This window comes from Pteropus medius, unplaced genomic scaffold (assembly GCF_902729225.1).
Source record: "Pteropus medius unplaced genomic scaffold, Ma_sr-lr_union100, whole genome shotgun sequence".
Taxonomy (NCBI): Eukaryota; Metazoa; Chordata; class Mammalia; order Chiroptera; family Pteropodidae; genus Pteropus; species Pteropus medius.
This window is the reverse complement of record NW_024355205.1, coordinates 3392210-3399068: the sequence shown is the minus strand read 5'-3', so window position 1 is coordinate 3399068 and position 6859 is coordinate 3392210. Positions and strand designations below refer to the sequence as shown.

Here is a 6859-nt window from a genome sequence, read left to right as displayed (position 1 = left end):
TATAACCAGTGTTTTAAACTCTGCATCTGTTAGATTACTGGACTCCATTATATCTGGATCTCTGTTCTGTTCTGTCATATGGTTCCTGCTTCTTTGTCTTCCCATTTTGGCTGCTTTTCCGTGTCTGTTTTTATGTACTAAGCAAAGCTCCTAAGTGTCCTGGTCTTATTAGTGCGGATTTATGAAGTAGGTGTCCAGCGACACAGTCCTGAGAGAGGTTCAGCTGCAGGCCAAATTTAGCCCAAGTCTCTACCCTCCAGGGCCACTTGTCAAGATTCAGCAAGCAATCCACAGATGCTGTGCTTATAGTTGCCTCAAAAGGCCACACCAGAAACCGAGGCCAGCTGTCTCCAGTGTGAGTCTAGGCACTGCTCAGCAAGGCACACCTGAGTCACTGAGGATATACCTGGATGTGGCTTGGGTGGGGCCTGAGTTGGGGGAGGTGGGGTTTCAAGGAATCCTCTGGGCGGAGCGACCTCTGTTATACAGTTTGATGATGTCGCAGCTATGGTGGTGCTGTGTCCCTGCACTGAGAAGGCTCAACAGAGAACAATGGATACCACCGGCACTTCTGTACCCAGTGAGTCTCATATAAACCCTCACTCCAACAATATCTCCCTGTAAGTCCCTGGTGCCAGCTGCGTGCAGCCGAATGGGCACTGGTGCTGAGAGCGAGCAGGTCTGTCACCGGGAAAATCCACTCGCAGACAGACACGGCCCCTTTAAGAGGCTTCTGCTGCTGTCGCTGCCACAGCCTCCATCTCACTCAGCTGCTCGGGACCGGGAAGCCCCATGTCCTCACCCCGTCCTACCTTCTGTCATTGCAGGGTGCTTTCTTGGATTTCTCCCTAGTTGTATGGCTTATTCATCTAGATCCCAGGTAATTTTTCCTTGTTGCTGCTCCTTGTTTTCATCACAACTTTGATTTGGTCGCCAGAGAGATGAACAGAGCCTCTATCATTTATGTCATTTTTTTCTCCTCTCAAAAGCTATATTTTTGTTCAGAGAAAACAATAAACAAAACACAGATGCAGCTAGTTGTTTTTTCCCCCAGATCGTTTTTCATTAGGAAAGAGATTTGTGGAGGAGTGGAGGTTGAGAACTAAATTGTGAAACAAAGATATTCCTGTGTAACTGTAGCTCTATAAGAGGGCAGGGCTAAAATTGCCATTTCTTTTGAGTGTTGCACAAAACCGACAACCTGAATTTCCATTTACTACTTGTGCCTAGAAACACAGCCCAAAGGTTTGAATAAGAACTCAAAGGAACAGTAAAGTGACAGAGACACAATATCCAGGGAATAAGGGAAGAGGAAGGACCAAATAACCTCCAAGCAGCAGGCCAAGTATTGGTAGCTAATGACTCTAAAGCTCTCCCCTCAGCCTTTATTAGACTCATGATGTTGTTAAAATGATCAGGGGTACTCTCACTGAGTTGCCCTTTCCTATGCAGAGGCATTTCAGAGCTGTGCTGGGAAATCAGGAGCTGTAGGAACAAAGTGACAGTTGTAGCTCTGTTAATCACTCAGCCCAGTCAGGAGAAGTCACCAGATGACTGGCAAGTCTGTCTCCTCACTCCCTATCCCCCTACACCCTCAACTCCAGAACTTAAGGGGTGTATGATTGGGTGGATGCGTGTCAAAGGTAGCTGAAACAGATCATTCATTTTCTGTACTTTTTGTTTTTGATTCCAGAAAAGAGATGCGTACCTTGCCAGTGAAACAAACAAGGATTAAAAGAGCTGAGCCAGAAGTCCTTGAAAATATGTGTTCTGTCTTTGAAAATATGTGTTTGTATTCATTTAATTTGACATTGAGATGGACCCACTTGAGATGGCTACTGCTGAATCCGGCCTGGTGAGAGGAATTGGCTTCAACAGTTTTTTAACTTTGGAATGTAAAGGCAGGAGAATGAACCCTACTGTCATAAAGGCACATCAAACCTTTACCCCTCAAGGCTATTTCCAATTACTCAGTGAAATAGTACAGCGGGAGCAAATGGAAATGCGTTTTGTTAGCAAAGGGAGATTGATGACATCTTAAACTCTATTTGCAGATTTGTAATATTCTCCTGAAAATCCCTGTGCTCAGAGTAAAAATATAGTTTCCTTTGCTTTGACCTGTTTTGATAGAATTGTAGAAGGTCATGGCTGGAAGAAATCTTGGATATCAAACAATTCCTTCATTTACAACTGAGGAAACCAAGGCCTGGAGAGGTCAAGCCTCAGGTCACTGAGCTAATTAGTAGGCTTTGAGAGAATGAGGAGTTGCCTTTTTTTTTTTGCGGGGGTAGGGGAGTCCTGGGGGCTCCACTCTGTAAGTACACATTATGAGTGCTTATATGTGGTGATACAAGAACTTTTTAGTAGAAAAGGGATTATTTGAAATATGCAGCCAATTCTCTTCCTGCCAAAATACTTAAAAAACAACAGCAATGAGCTAGGACATCTGTCTATCATTGAGAATTTGGGAGGCAAATATTTTCACAGAACCTAAGTGTTTAAACAAACAGGAGTAGCAAATATGGTCTCAACTTTAGCTGAGCCATTAAAACTTGAACAAGGAAGCAAGGGAAAATAAAAATAGAAGGTAGATAGGAAATACAGGGTCCAGGATTTGTTTATGGATTACATTGAAAATGAAATTAATGCAGACTCAGGTTTTTTAAAAAAGACATGATTACTTTAGAAACTTCTGCACCATCATCATTGGTTTCTAGGATAGCGTATAAACATACATTCCTTCTTTGGTATGTAAGTCTGTGGTGAGGAATTGGCAGACCTGGCTTAGAAGATTGGGCAACCTGAGCTGGGGAGAACCCTGCTCCTCCTGCAGCACTGAAGTGAACTCAGACTTGTCAAGAAGCACAAGTTGGATCTAGAGGCGCTCAAATCTATTCAAGCCAAGACTTGAATAGGCCAGCAAGATCGTGGGTATAGGTGGGGAAAATGCCATAGGAGAGCAAGAATGGCAAAGGTCAGACTGTTAAAAGTCAGACAAGATAATTGGGTAAGGCTAGAGATGTAACAGAAGGGTCTAGGCCTAGATTTGCTTCTGTTCCTGTGTTTGGGGGGGGCAGCAAATGGGAAAGGGCTAGATGAGGGAAGGTAGATGGGACTCTTGACTTTGAGTCTTTAGGTACTTTTCAGGTAAGAGGTAGCATAGGGGGAGGGTCTTCCATCCCAAAGTGATCCCTTAGTGATCCTCAGATGCCCTCCCAGAAAACGTGCCGTGAGCTCAGGGTAACCAAGAAGGCTTGCACCTAGACTAATGGAAATGGAAGTCTTTGGGATAACCAATGTCCTCCAACTTGGATTCTGATCCTACAGGTATTAAAATAGACCCTCTCCTTCTTTTTAGAGAAAATCTGTGGTCTTTACAGAAACAGGGGCAGAATTCAACACTATCCCTTTCGAGATACTCCTGCCTAGATATGGGGGGATCTTCTCTTCTCTAAAAATTTCAAGCAAGTGACAAACTTAGTCTTCTGGCTTATGAGGAATATGTGATAGCCACATGATTGACTTAAGGATCTTCCTTAAAAAAGAGCTTCCCCAGACCAGGCAATTGTTACTGAATTCCAATATTAGAGACTCATTCTTTAGCACAGACTGTAGCCCTAATAGTGCAGCTTGCTTTTAAAATGTGAAATACTGCTAGAAACACTATGAATTAAGTCATAGCTGTAGAGCAACCGCCCTGTGCTTAGGAAAATGACAATAATGGCTAAGTCACTGGACAGTGCCCTCAGTTAAAATGACAGCCTTAGTTACTTCACTGAGTGAGTCAGCAGAGCAAGTCAGGGAATGATTTTGAACTACAGCGGTGGAGGAATAAAGTGCTGCTTCTCAAGGGCGAGATTTTGCAGCTGGCCTTGGACCTGTAGGGCTCAGGTAGAGAGGGCGAGTTGGGACACACTGTCCTTTGCCCTTACCCTCCACAGGCAGAAGCTGACTCTGCAGGAGTGAGGGTCATAGAGATGGGTGGCAGGGTCGGAAATGCCCCTTCCGTGGTCAAGATGCAAGGCTCACCTGGCGTCTGAGAGTGGAGGTCGCCTTACTGTGCAGGTGTGTGTCCTTGGTGAACCCGCTTGTTGCAGAGCACGAGGGAATTTAGGAGGGCCAGCTGTTCCTCCAGTCTCTCTCTCTCAGCTGCTACTTGGGCAACTTTTTTTCTTCAGAGAATTTTGGTCTCACTGTAGTTTTGAATTCAGACTTGAAGAACGATTTTTAAATTGGAATGAGAGATAGCGTCATCACAGCATTTTATTGAGCATGGATACTTATGATGCACTGGAATCGACTACCAGACCAAGTGCTTCCTCAGGGGTTCAAGACGTCTTTGTAGGTACCACCCCTCTGTAGAAACCATTAGAATCAGTCAGGAAGCAGATTTCATTTGTACAGATTCTGGCTTGAAGAAAAATTGCTCAGTTGTCCACAGTTGCCAGAAGAAGCTGATCTTCAAAAAGTTTGCATTTCTTCTGCATAAACAGTGGACGTTATATAGTTTAACTCCCCTATATACATTCTCCTATACTAATATCAAAGGGTATTCCAAACTTCTGAGTGCATTTATTGCTGCTGAAAAGCAAAAAGGACTTGCTGTGGAAGTGGGACTTGCTGTGGAAGACTTCAACATCAAAGTGATTTTCTCTACTCTCCTCGGAATAAAAGGAACACAAAGAGACCCTGAAGCATTTCTTGTCTAAATTCTATCACAATCTCAGTTGCCATCTGAGAACAGAGAAGGTAAAGTGTTGTAGAATGGTTGGTTCTCCTGTATATTTGGAGACAGTCTTCTAGAGATTATTTCAGAAGATTTCACCTGTCTACCCTTATTACTTGCAAGTGGAACAGAGACTAATACAGCCATAATTGGAACTTGGCTTCAGAAAACTTGTGACTGTTATTTCAGTCCCTTACCTGTTGATACATCTAATCTTCCCTGGATGGCTGCTGTGTGTATTGCATGCAAATGGGCCATTATATGGCTATTACTGAATTTCTATGGTCTGTACCCCTTAGCTCTTGATGTCTGGATATTTCTTATGCCATACATTCAAAGGATGCAAAAACTTTATGGGACAGTGTCCACAAAACACCTGGGGAAGTTACCCAGGAGAAAGTTGACTTATTCACGGACTGCCTTTATTCACATTTCCATAGGCATTTCAAAATTCATTTATCAGCCATAATATTGGTTTGTGTTTCAAAATCTGTAGCTTCGGCACTTACTAATGGAAAAATAAAGATTTCATGTCATGAATATTTTATTGGGTGTTGGAATATTTGAAAGAACTGGCAATTTTTCAAATCGAATGTGGCCTTGTGGGTTACTATAAGGTATGGATTATATACCTATTTCTCTTGATTATCTGCCTCATTGTTATGCTGAGGAACTGCAGAAAAAATGGGCATCCACCTCTGTATCTATTTTCCTCATGGTCACTTTGGAGTTGCCCAGATGGAAACCAAGAAAGATCTAGAATAAAGAAGATGGTAGTAGATGAACCATTGCTAGGTGCTTGTGTAATAGTCAGGATGATCTGGGATGCCAGTCTTTAGAGAATGCTGAGTTGTTTAATTGGTGGCCATTTTTCTAAAAAAAAAAAAATATATAATGTTTATTATATCAAATTTTAGGATTCAAATAAGATATTGCTAATATCTGATTCAGGTATTTAAAACCTTTAATTTGTTTAAACCATTCTACACTTGCATTCAGAGAGAATTTCTGTCCTCTAAAGATATTTTCCTAGCATCATTTTGCTGTAGAGAACTAGAATTTAAAAAATCCCCTCCAAAAGAAATTAAAAATTAATACACATTTTAAACTGCTAATATGTTCCTGTTTTTAATATTGTTCAATTCTTATTGCAGTGTTGAATTAAATATTCACCTTTAAAATAATAAAAAAAACATTTAAAAATCATTTAAATGATAAATATGGGGATAGGGTAATTCTTTACTTTGCAAAATAATGCAAAGTATTTTTTCAAAAAAGTTCCATTTATAAAACATTAATTTCCAGTTTTGTTATTATGCCTGCAAGTTACCTAGAAACAGTTGAGTAAAAAGAGTGTGATATTCTGTGTTTGTTACTTTAGCTTAGGTCAACCCCAAGTGCTAATCAAGAATGCCTAGTAAGGAGGTGGCCAGACACAGTTATATCAGAAAGATCAGACACATCTTTTATAAGACTTCCTTATTCGACTACTATTGCTTTGCTAATTTTTATATTAGGTATCAACAATGAGGTTTCATTAATGGAAGTAGTGTCTTGTTAATTAGTTCTTATTGGTGAAATTAAAGGTATTTAAGATGTGTAAATTAGAGCTTAAAGGTGCTCCTTCTCTGAATGAACAGGGCCTAAGAATCCACTCAAACATGGGCCTCTTCTCTTTGGGGATATTTTCTTAACTTAAGCCTTAGTTGGTCCTATTTCCGGTAACTGGTTTAAGAAATGAGATAGTGTCCATTACTGTGTTCTGAATCTTGCCCAGGAATATTGCTATGTCTGATGAGCAAACCTTTTATAGGACGTATTTGGAGTACCTAAAAGAACAGAGAACTGGGACTTCATCACATTTAGAGAACTGATTGATTAACTGTTCTGAGCCTGCTTTGTTAATAAATGTTTATCAAATAAATGTCTGTGTGTATATAAGAATTTGGCCTGAGACTTTCTTTCATTATGACTTGCTAACGAGGTTTCAGAGGAAAGCTAATTATTGTCCACTCAAGTGTCCTTGAAGGCTACTGGGATTTACCAAACAAACCAAACTCTAATAAAAGTTGTTCATGACCAAACGGAATTAAGTAATTTGCAATAATTCTGTTTCTCAGAGTGTTGCTAATT

At 40.9% G+C, this 6859-nt stretch overlaps 1 pseudogene; it reads left to right on the top strand.

Moving 5' to 3' along the window:
* Positions 1-2291: 2291 nt before the first annotated feature.
* On the top strand, positions 2292-5824 carry LOC120598756 (centromere protein L-like; annotated as a pseudogene).
* The last annotated feature ends 1035 nt before the right edge of the window (positions 5825-6859 follow it).